This window comes from Meleagris gallopavo, chromosome Z, assembly GCF_000146605.3.
Source record: "Meleagris gallopavo isolate NT-WF06-2002-E0010 breed Aviagen turkey brand Nicholas breeding stock chromosome Z, Turkey_5.1, whole genome shotgun sequence".
NCBI lineage: Eukaryota > Metazoa > Chordata > Aves > Galliformes > Phasianidae > Meleagris > Meleagris gallopavo.
This window is the reverse complement of record NC_015041.2, coordinates 9,412,936-9,425,273: the sequence shown is the minus strand read 5'-3', so window position 1 is coordinate 9,425,273 and position 12,338 is coordinate 9,412,936.

Here is a 12,338-nt window from a genome sequence, read left to right as displayed (position 1 = left end):
GTTTTGGCCTGGTGCACCATAATTGTCTGAGCAGTTTCTAAATCAGATATATCATTACACAGTAACACTGATATACAATGTATTTTTTTCTGAACGTATTGTGACACTAGATTAAGTTTTCTTTATATTCTTTCTCAGTTCTTAAGAAAAATGAAGCTCTTATGTATGAAAAAAATCATATATGAAAGAGAATATATTTAACTAATAGCATTAAAATAACAAATTTTCACAATATGACAGAAAACTTTGCATCCTATTCCAATCAAATCAAACATGAAAAACACAAAAACAAGACGCTATTTGATACACTGCCTTACTGTATATATGATACAATTCCACTTTAGTACAATCCCATACATTTAACAATGTATTTTTAAAGGATATTTTTCTATTACGAAGAAAAAAAAAAGCAAAATAAAATATTTTTTAATTTCCCAATGTTATTTTGCTAATTAGTAGCTGAAACAGAGGTAACAAGTAAAGCTGCCATTTCTATACAAAGAAGAAAATTAAACTTTATACTAATTAAGAATACGAAATAATTTTTAAACATTTCTAATATATTGCTGATGTATTACTATTTGAATTGTAAATTATTTATTTCAGATGTTTTTTACCAGCTGTTATTATAAAATTAAAACATAATCTAGGTTTTGAGAGTAAAACTTCTTTCCCGCTTAGTTTGTATTCTCGTCAGTCATGATCATCTGCATCCTTAGCCATTGTGTACATTTTTATCTGAGCTTGGAAGGCAGGTTTGAAGACAGACTTGTCATAATGAACTCACCAAAATGAATTCAGGAATTCATTCTTCACAATCAGAATATGAGGCATAACCTCATAGTCAGTGCTCTGCTGAAGTAGTGATGGGAGTGAGAGAAGAGTCCATGTAGCTGGACTGTTCAGCTGCCCAAGGAACAGCAGTAGAGACACTGCAGATTCTTCTTACCATGTGTAACTGAAGGACTCAAAGTGGTAATGGAATCATTATGAACTCATTACAGCCCTTCTTGAAACAATATTTTAATATACTCCAGGAAAGTAAGAACAAGTGATGGCTGATTAAGTCTGGGTCAAGTATTTAGCAAATAGCACTAGCTTCAGGGGGAATTAGGAACATAAGGTAAACAAAATTATACTGTATATGTTGTGGAAAGTATATTTACCATAGATGAGCTCTCTTCTTTCTTGTCCTTCCTGTACAGCTTCATTTTTCTCTAGCTTTTTATGATTTTTTGCACTGAGGCAACATTCCTGCAGTATCAGGTAAGCTGCAGAGCCACACAAAACAGATTCTCTGATTTTGAAGGTTACAGAAGGCTGCATCTACTTTGTCAAATCAAATTCTCATATTATATTTCCATGCCATGGAACTGCTCAAATACAGATCTGTTAAGCTGTCTAGTCCTTTCACTGACAGGACTTTAGATTTTAACTAATTATCTGTGTGTATATAAACACATGTTGGGGATACTGCAACTTTTACTTTAGGCATCAAATGTAGAGTCTGTGAACTCTGCTTACAATGTACTGCCTGCTTCTGGAGGCTGATCTGGGCAATTTGGATGTTCTGCTGGATGCGTAGCAAGAGATCTTAAATTCTTAATTCACCCACTCAGTTTAGCACTTGAAGACATGAAGTGGCTACTTCAGAGAGCAGCCAAGCATAAAATTTTGTTTAGTTATAGGTAACAGGGCAATGTTATTGTAGCATTTGAGGTATATCTTATAGATTTTCTAGAAATATTAAGAAGTACTTAAAAGAAATTATCAAGCTATCAGTCAAAACTGGAATGTTTTGCAGGACAATAATATGTGTCCATGTGTTTAAGCTGATAGTATACTATCTCCTTCTGACAGTGCTTCATCCTTCTGATTGTAATGCTCCATTTTTCTGACTGAGTCTCAAAGAGCTGATCCATAAAAGACATGTTCTCTTACCTTAGACAGATAGCCATACCTGAGCTGAGCAGTTATTTTCTACTCCTACAACATGTATAAGGATGTGCTGCTGCACATCCCTCTGGTGATGCATTTTTTATCCCTCTGGTGATGCATAGAGGCTATAGAATCTTATCAGACTACAGCCTAATGAGGTTCCTTACACAGTGCATTTTTTGGGCCATATACAGGTTGTTACAGAGCATGTGACAAGGTGTCAGCAGCAGGCCGTTGCTATTCTACTGGTTACTTTTGATCATAGGCAGGCAGATATAACTTCTAGCAGATTTTAAGTGTATTATTTGCCCTGCCTAACTGAAAGTATCTGCATGTGTACCTAGTTTTTATTATAGGCATAGAGTCCAGAGTATAATTTTCCTGAAAAATACCTGTTTCTGCTTTGGAAGAGATACTCTAAACTCCATTGATTACGTTTGTCTATCCTAGATTGCTCTAATTGGAGTGTATGGCTCTCTGTTCTAAAAATCAAAAGTTAAATCTTTTTTTGAGAAATTTTTTTTAAATTGACACTGCTTAAGTTGAAATATAGGCTGTGTTAATATTGTGAGGTATGTCCAATTCTAATGCAGCTGTTGGGTCCCAGGAACATCATTAACACCTTGAGTTCATAAAACCCAACAGATCAGCTTTTCTTCTAAGTTGCCAGAAGAAAACAAACAAACAAACAAAAAAAACAAAAAACCAAGAGTATTTTTCCATGGGGAAAAAAAAAACAACAAAAAACAAAAACAAACAAAAAAAAACAACTAAAATCCATGATGCCAAAACATCATGGCTTTCTGTGAAGTCAGGAATTCTACCAGAGTGGAAGTGACACATTTTTGGTTATTCAGAAGTAGCCAAGCTTTTTGAAGAATCTGCTAACCAAATATGACTTGAACACATTTTTCATGGACATACATCATCCTTTAAGATGAAAAAATGTGCAGTTGGATTGTTTTTCCTTTGGATGCACTTTCGTTGTCAAAAAACAGCCTGTCACTTTCCAGTTGAGAGTAACACCTTCTAAAAGTGGCCTTGAACATCTATACAGAACTTTTGCACATCAAAAGAGAATAAATTCTGTAAAATCAGAATAATCTTCAGCTAAGTTTGAGGGCCTTTGGATGCTGAAATATTTCATTCTGTCTTGTTTGCAACATTATTTTTTATTACAGCTCTTCAAGGAATAGCTTTTTATTATGAAATAGATGAGATTTTGTAGCAATTGTACACAGTGGAATCTTGTAAAGTTATGATATACCCTCATGTAATAAAGGTTCCTGACGCCTCCTTCGATATACAGTGGTTAAACATGTAACAGAGTTTACCCCAGGAACTGAGATTAGCCCCCTCAGTCTTGCACCAAATTTCTCACTTTGAGTGAAGTTTGAATATTTGGGTTTTTTTTGTGTGTGTGTGTGTTAAGTGTGGCACTTTTAAATTTCAGTAACATAAAAGGCTTAAAAAGCTCTTCAGAAAATTAATTTTATAAATTCATTAATTTGAATATATATTTTAATTAATTATTTTATTAACAGTTTTCTTCAGTATTGAGAAATCATTCTGGCTTTTCAAATTAGACTTTTTTTTTTTTTTAGCAAGGACAACTTTGATGTACAATTCTAATATTTCAATATGGTGTTCCTGACTTGAAGAAATCTAATTTACTGAAGTGGACATGTGCTGCCAAAACTTACTTTCACATAAAATGAAGGTTTGAGGAATGCTCTTGATGATCCTCTGTAACTACAAAGGATTATTTAATTAAAATGCAGTCAATTGACCTTATATAATACTAATAAGGGGATATATGTATTTATAGAACAAACTGAAACACAAAAAATATAGTGCTAGTTAGTTTATGTTAAAGTAGTGAATTCTGTGGTGTATTTGTTTATGTGTATATGTTTAGATGGCTGGAAAATCTATAGTTGCTTTAAATGTCATTTAGGTATTTAAAGTGTAGTAATAGCAAATGTTAAAAGTGAATAAGAAGCATTTTATTTGTTATCTCTGAAGCACTGTATATGTGGAGTTCACATCATTAAGCCTGTAAACGTGTTTGGTAATTTCTCATCAACTTCAAAGAATTTGAAAGTGTTAGGCAAGGATACCAAAGTCATCTAAACCAGTTTATGAATAGTAGACATTTTCTACAAAGCCATAAAGACAAACGAAATGAAAGTTTCATGAGATCAGGCACCATATTCTTAAAGAATCACTACCTCAGATGTTTTGTGTTTTTTTTATTTTTCCACTTCCTTTAAAAAGGCAGATGAGCATTTTCCTTTGTGTGTCAAACTACAAACGATTTAAAAAGTTGTGTTTGTAATGTCTAAATTGTTTTTAACGAACAGCTTGTCATGAAATCCTCATTTTTGTCCCACAAGTAGTACTAGGATGGGATGTTAGAGATGCACAGCTAAATAAGAAGAGTTGTTATGTGGGGGAAAAAAAACAATGAAGTTTTCATCTTGTAGGGAAAGCCGTGCTGACCAGCTTGGCAGTCACAATTTTCCCCTTTCTGTTTTTTGCCACTGCCTGTGTGCTCAACTCACTAGGACTGAGCAAGCTGAATTCTCAGAGATGCTCTGATTCCAGATCCTGCCAATGGAACTAAGCATTTGTTAGTACTTACTATTTAGGAAGTTTTCAGTTGAGTTTCTGAGAAGGAAGTCTTCAGACAGTTCCTGAGTAAGTGAAAATGGAGACTAGCCCTGCTTTCAACTGTCACAGAACACGTACTGAAAACCAAGTCACTAACTTCCTGCAGCTCCAGTGATAGTGGTGTGGAAGGATTGACTGAATTACACTGAGCTAGAAAAATCTTGTGGCTCGGCCTTGAAAATCCTTTTGAAACAAATAAAGGAATTTCTTCATCTTTCCTATCTCCTTTCAAGCAGGAGATAAGGATAAATGGAATACAGAAACACATTGTGTATGACGAAAGAAAGGGTAGTTTATGACGGGAGGAGGGACGTGCTTGCTGCATGTGTCAGAACAGAAGAGTACAGTCAGTACGCTGTAGCATGGTGACTGCAGTTGAGAAGACAGAGGAGTAGAACAAAAAATGAAAACAAAAGAGTAAAATGTAAGAGTAGATTAAAAAAGAAAAAAGTCAAACAGTAAAGTGATAAATGTGCTTTTAATAGGAAAAAAAATACTTCTACATCAAAAATGGGAATATGTACAGCTACTATCCACAAAAAATAGTAATGCCTCCTTATGTGCTAACCAGTTGGTAAGATGCTGAAATTGGCTACCGCAGATCATCTATTATATAAAAGATGAAAAAGACTAATACGTGAAAGTTGGTCACTCTGTTTATATTAATTATGGGGTTTTCTCCCAGTAATCTGGTATTGGTCCCTGACAAACCATGTTTGAAGGGCTAGGCCCCTCATCTCATCTGCTGTTGCATTTCCTACATTCCTAAGGAAAAATTAAAAAAAATAAAGCGTACCACACTGTCTTTAAATAAAACTTCAATTTTTATTTACTTTTTTTTTAATATATGATTCTTATTTATCTACTTACAATGTCTCACAGATACATTTACCACTCTTAAGCATTCTTCTATTGATTAAATGACAGATAAGCTCCAAGAGATACAGAATTTTGTGGATAATAGTAAATAGTCGGAAGGCATTTCTGGACATTGTTTTAGTTTGTGCCTGTGACAATAGAAACATATATGACAATATATGATAGTCATTAACACTTTCCTTAATCACAAAGTCCATGTCATGGTGATAAATTCTGAGATTTACCAAGACATTTAAAATACACTTAATAAATAAATTTATAAATTAATAAATTGCCACTTAATACAAGTTTTTAAGAGAGATGATGTATGTCGAAAGTAATTCAAAGAAATGTCTGAATTATTTGTATGGCCTCTTGCCACACTGATAGGCTAAAAACTGGGTGTGTACTCAACATCAGTGCACAGAGAAGTTAGAAATAAGGACGATTTTTCACATTTTTTATTTTCAGAATTCAGAGCTATTATGCAGTTCGACTCTGTGGTGCTGCTTGTTTTGGTCTATGTCTTTATCTGATAATTTTTTCTTTGGAGAATGCTGCTTCTGTTTTAGTGAGCTGCTCAGTACCTTCGCCTCATTTTGAGATAAGTAAAAATGGATAGATTTCACTTCATTTCCTACAAGGATCGTAATGGTCGGATATAAAGACACAGCACTGGGTAAATTTTTAGAGGATGCTGGGAATCTCTGTAGATGGCACTAGTAGAAAGTATCCCTTGAGTAGGACAGAAAATGATATATGTTAAGGAATACACAGATTTTTCTACAAAATACAATTTTATGATGTCAAACAATATGTTCATAATGCTGTAGACTACTCCGAATTCTCATTCCCGGATCCATCATTCCAAAAGGAAGAGGAAAGACTACTACTCAGATATACTCAGAAGGGATCCCCTGGGCTGATACACTGTTGTTCATTTTTCATCTTGTAAAGCAATTTTTAATTCTGACCACAAATACCACTTTTCATCTGAAATGACACAGCCATCGGTTTTGTAAATGCATTATATTTCTCAGAGATATTCAGCACTGTCTGAATTTCTGAAATCTTTATATTCTGCTTCATATAATTTTTTTGAGTCAATGTGTAGAACAGCGACATCAAAGTTCCTGCTCTGTTTTTTCCTGGTACTGCCCAGGAAAAGAAAATACCAAAAATCACTAATTAATTATATTCGTTCAAAATTCTGACATGCTGTTAAATGCAGGGGAAAGTCTCTGGACCTTCCTTGTCTTTGATAGTGGCAGCAGATCTCTCAATGAGACTTAAGTATAAATCAAATTGCATGTTCTGAACAGCATGCACAATAAACAACATGCTTCTCAACTAAGAAAGAGCCAGTTCAATATTTAAAGTTGTTTCTTTTTTTTATATTTGTGTAAACAAATTCATTCCTAGCCTTTCAATAAAAGCTAGGCATTTTTTTCAATTACATTTTCAGAATTTGCATGCAATCTGGAACATTCAAGTTACTGTAGTGTCATTATTTTAGCAGCACAGTGACTTCAAGCACAATTATTCTATGAACCAGACCCAAATGTTTTGTAAATTTCTAAAATTGAAAAAATTATAGAAGTAGATTTCATATTCAGTATGTACATTGGTTGGAACGTACTGGTATAAAAACAGTTGCTCAGGAATTCTTCGTTGTTTCTAAGTGTAGTTGAAGGAAAATGCTTTAAAATTATGTATTTTTTAAGTTCTTAATATCGAAAATGCTGGCTTTAATAAAATCTGTTAGCAATTTCACTTGTAAGATCAATATTGTTACTGAAGTCTGTGGCTTTCTGGTGGACTTTTCTACATTTTGTCATTGTAAAATCTCTTTGCAGTGGTGTTCGCGTTTCAATTTAATAAAAGCTCTTCAATAGAATTCACAAAATCTTCTAGTTTTCCTCCTAAAAAATACTAATTCTATTATATATAACAAGGAAAAATCAGAATTCAGCACAGTTTGTAGGACAGGTTCCCACATATTCCACAAGTTGAAGGCCCAGTGACAGAAATGTTTAGCCCACCGAGCATGCAGGAGACTTCATACTTATTGAAAGAGCCATGTACATCCATGCATCCAAACCTGGGTATAAAAGAATCTCTAGGAAGGGCTTCTGACTTCCTGGAGAAGCTGGTTGACTTACTCATGTTTATTTTCACTCCTAGAGTATATTCTTCAGAGAACAAAACTAGTATATTTACCTAATCTCCTTGTGGGAGAGAAGGCAGAACTGGAGGCAAGTGTGAGTTGCTATTGCCTACAATTGGACTTTGAGGTTTCATGGAAATTACAGAGTAAATGCAGAAAGCTCCTTTACAAGGTCACTACTTCTAGGCTCATGTTTCCTTATCTCTTATCTCTTATCTCCTATTCTCTTTTATTTTTCTTCCACTGAAATTCAAGCATTGTGAGTTTTCACAAGTAAAGTTTGATTGAAGTTTGACTGAAGAAGTTTGAGAATTTGGAAGTACAAATGTATGTAAGCACTTCACTCGTTAGCAGAAAGTGGAAATTTCTGACCCATCACAGCAACATCAGAACATTTTCCTGCAAAACTGGGGCTGCATTTCAGGGTAGGCAGTCGTCTACCTCCAGGGTTGCTAGGGTTTTCTTGCAAAATATTGCAAAATATCATCCATGTGAATCACAGAATGTTTGGGTTGGAAGAGACCTTTAAGATCATCTAGTTCCAACCCCCTGCTATAGGCAGGGACACCACCTTCTATACCAGGTTGCTCAGAGCCCCATCCAGTCTAGCTTTCAATGCTTCCAGGGAGGGGGCATTCACAAGTTCACTGGAAAACCTGCCTGCCTTTCCTTTTCTTGGGATGCACTCCTGGGCTTGGAGGACAAGGTCCTTGAATACTGATTATCTTTATTGGGCCCTTTTTCCCTCCAGGGCCTTATCCCATGTCACCCTGCCAAGCAGTTTCCTGAAGAGCTCAGTTTGCTCTCCTGAAGTCCAGAGCAGCAAGCTTGCTGTGCACCTTTGATGGCCTAAGGCCATTAACTCCACAATTTCCTGGTCACTGGAGCAAAGGCTGCCTCTGAATTTCATATTACTCATTGGTTTCTCCTTGTTGATGAGGACAAGGTCCAGCATAGCACTTTTTCCCGTAGCTTCCTGCACAACATGGAAAAGGAAGTTATCAACAACACACTCCAGGAATCTCTTTGATTGCTGGTGCCCTGCTGTGTTGTTCCTCCAACAAATACTGGGGTCCCCATAATGATCACGTTTTTTGAATGTGAAGCTGCTCCTATCTGTTTACAGAAAGCCCCATTTGCTCAGTTTTCCTGATCTGGCAGCCTGTGGCAGGTTCCCACAACAATGTTTCCTTCCCTAGCCTTCCCTTTAAACCTAACCCATAACCTCTCAATCAGCTCTTCATCTATCCCCAGGTGCAGGTCCATGGACTCCAGCTGGTTGTTGATGTAGAAGGCAATACCCCAATCTCTTTTCCCTTGCCAGTCTTTTCTAAAGAGTTTATACCCATCCATTCCTACATTCTAGTCGTGAGAGCCATCCCATCACATCTCTGTGATGCCAATTAACATCATAGCCCTGTAGGCATGCACATGCCTGCAACTCTTCTTGCTTGTTCCCCATGCTCTGTGCATTAGCATATAGGCATAATTTTCACTGGCAATTGTGTGTAATTACAGTGTATAGTGGTTACAATGGAATACCATCACAAATCTATTTCTTCTGGTACTATTTAGTATTATTACAATGAATGGGGAAGAAATGAAAGAAGGCAAATTGGTCTGCTTTCCAAAAATAAAGCAGGCTAAAACTAATATTACGTTTGTCTTGTAGAAATGTGTTGGGAATTTAAACTAAAGTACATTAACTGAGTTTCATGGGATGAAATTAAACCAAGGTGTAAACCCTGAATGAAGGCAGCATTTACATTCATCCAAAATGTTCTGAAGTGGTCATTTCTTCACAGGAGAGATGCTATAATAATAAATATAAATAATAAATAATAACTTCGTCAGCCAAAAGCAATGTGACTCTACTCTTCCTCCATATGGAGGAAAAGGATCTGGGGGTGTTACCTGACAGCTGGCTAAACATGAGCCCATCATGTGCCCAGGTGGCTAAGAAAGCCAATAGCATCCTGGTTTGAGTCATAAATAGTACAGACAGCAGGAGCAGGACGTGATCAATCCTCTGTACCAGTACTGGTGAGGCCACACCTTGAGCACTGTGTTCAGTTTTTGGCCCCACTCTACAAGAAAGGTACAAGAGTGTGTCCAGAGAAGGGCAGTGAAGCTGTGAAGGGTCTGGAGAACAGGTCTTATGCAGTTGAGCAGTTGAGTGAACTGGGATGTTTGGAAGAAGCTCAGGGGAGACCTTATTGCCGTCTTCAGCTCCCTGAAAGGAGTCGCCTTGTCATAGAATAAAATCAGGTTTGTCAGAGAGGATCTACCATTCATAAACCCGTGCTGACTGGGCCTGATCCCCTGGTTGACCTTTAATTGGTCCATGATGGTTCCCGAGATTATTCGTGCATTTTGAGCACCTCTTCATCCTGGGTGGGTGGCCTGTAGCAGACTCCCACAATAACGTCAGTCTTGTTGGCCTTCGCTTTTATTCTGATCCATATGCTCTCAATCCTATCATCAACGTTATTAATTTCCACACATTCATAGTCTTTTTGAACATAGAGAGCTACACCACCGCCTTTCCTACCCGGCCTATCTCTTTTGAAAAGACAGTAGCCCTCCATCACTGCACTCCAGCTGTGGGAGTTGTTTCACCACGTTTCTGTGATGGCAACTATATCGTGACTTTCCGAACACACAGTGACCTCCAGCTCCTCTTGTTTATTACCCGTGCTGCGTGCATTAGTATAAAGACACCTGAGCTTGGTCTCCTTGCGAATGGCAGTAACCCTAGTACCCTCATGACCACACTCCGGTGTTTCCACAGCCACCAACCTCCCACCTGCCCTCGTGTTCTTCCTACAAAGGGGTGAGTCATCCTCCTCTTCCACCAAGGCACAAGACTATGGGGTCTTACAAGCACATCCCTCTCCTGCAAGCACAGGGACATTACTTTCAGGCTCTGTATTAGTGACCCCAGTTACACCCTACCCCCCTTCGTACCTAGTTTAAAGCCCTCTGAATGAACCTATCCTAAGACCCCTCTCAACCGGTGGGAGAAGCCACTGCTATCAGCCGCTAGCCGGCCCAGACTCATGTAAACAGAGCCAAGGTCAAAAAACCCAAACCCCTGCTGGGCACACCAAGCTCTGAGCCAGGAATTAATCCGTTGGCCCATTATAATATCGAGTCCTTCATTATTCCCTGTAGCTGGAAGGATAGAGGAGAACACAATTTGTGCTCCTGAAGCCATTACCTGTCTCCCCAAGACTCACCAAGATGACGCGCCTGCGTCACCAAGCAGGGGCCTTATGCCACTGCCCTAAATCCCCTAATTCTTTACCATTGTTCCTGGGGGGTGGAGAGGATAGTGGGTTCACTGCAGCAGGAACCCTATCTGCATGTAGGTTCCCCTCTGTCAGCTGTTTGCAAGGCGGTAGGGGATGACTTACTTCGTGCAGAGCCTCATCTGGCTGCTGAGATCTAGGGGCTGGTAGGGTTTGGTACCAGCAATCAATCTCCCCCTCACATTCCTTAATGCTCCTCAGTCTGTCCACCTCATCCTGCAAGTTGACCACAAGGCTGAGTAAGTAGTTTACCAGGTCACATCCTACACAATCGCTGCCTCCCTCACCTAGCACTGCAAAGGCCTGTAGTGCCAGGCTCTGGCACTCACTACAGCCAGAGGACTGCACATCAGCATCTTGGTTTGGGATCTCAGTCTGAGTACCCTCATTGTTCTTGGCAGCAGCCCTCCTTTTGTATGTGTGCGGGGCCTCAGTCTGGTTCTCCACAGTCTTCTTGGCTACCGCTTTCCTTCTGTGAGAGCATGGGACCTCTATCTGGGTCACCTCATTATTTCTGGCAGCAGAGAAGGGCAGTGAAGCTGTGAAGGGTCTGGAGAACAGGTCTCATAGGGAGCAGTTGAGGGAACCGGGATGTTTGGAGGAAGCTCAGGGGAGACCTTATTGCCATCTTCAGCTCCCTGAAAGGAGGTTGTGGTGAAGCAGGGATTGGCCTCTTCTCCCAGGTAACAACGATAGGAAGAGAAGTGATGGCCTTAAGTTGTGCCAGGGGAGTATCAGGTTGGATGTTAGGAAAAACTTCTCAGAAAGAGCAGTAAGCCATTGTAACAGGCTCCCAAGGAGCTGGTGGTGTCATCGTCCTTGGAGTTGTTTGCTGACCCTGGAGCAGACACAGGCATGGGCTGACAGTTGGACTAGATGATCTTATTGCCCTTTCCAACCTTAATGAGTCCATGACGCTGTTTCCCTGACTCGTTATTTCTGCCAAGGCCCCGCACACCCACACTCAGCCTTGGGTGTGCTTTCTTTGTTGAGTCATGGCCAGGACACAAAAAATTTATCAGCATTTCAGAGTGATGAGAAGCACTCCCTTGTAACCATATTGCTCATGTCCTCACATTCAGCATTAGCCACTTCTCCAAGGTGTTTATGCTTCTTTACTTACAATGAGTGATTATTTTACTCATTCTTTTGCTCGACCATCATAAAAAAAAAAAAAAAAGAAATGCAACCACCGGTAGCTCAGGCACGGCCTTACACATCGCGGCCAGCCTGAAGTCAGTCGCACACCGGTGACCTACAGCCTCGAGCAGAACTGCCCGCCGCGGCCCAGCGCGGGCGCCGCTGAGCAGCCCGTCCACACGGCCGCTACGGGAGCACAGCGAAGGGAGGGGCGAGGGCAGCGGCCCCTGAGGCGGCTGTGGCGGCGGGCA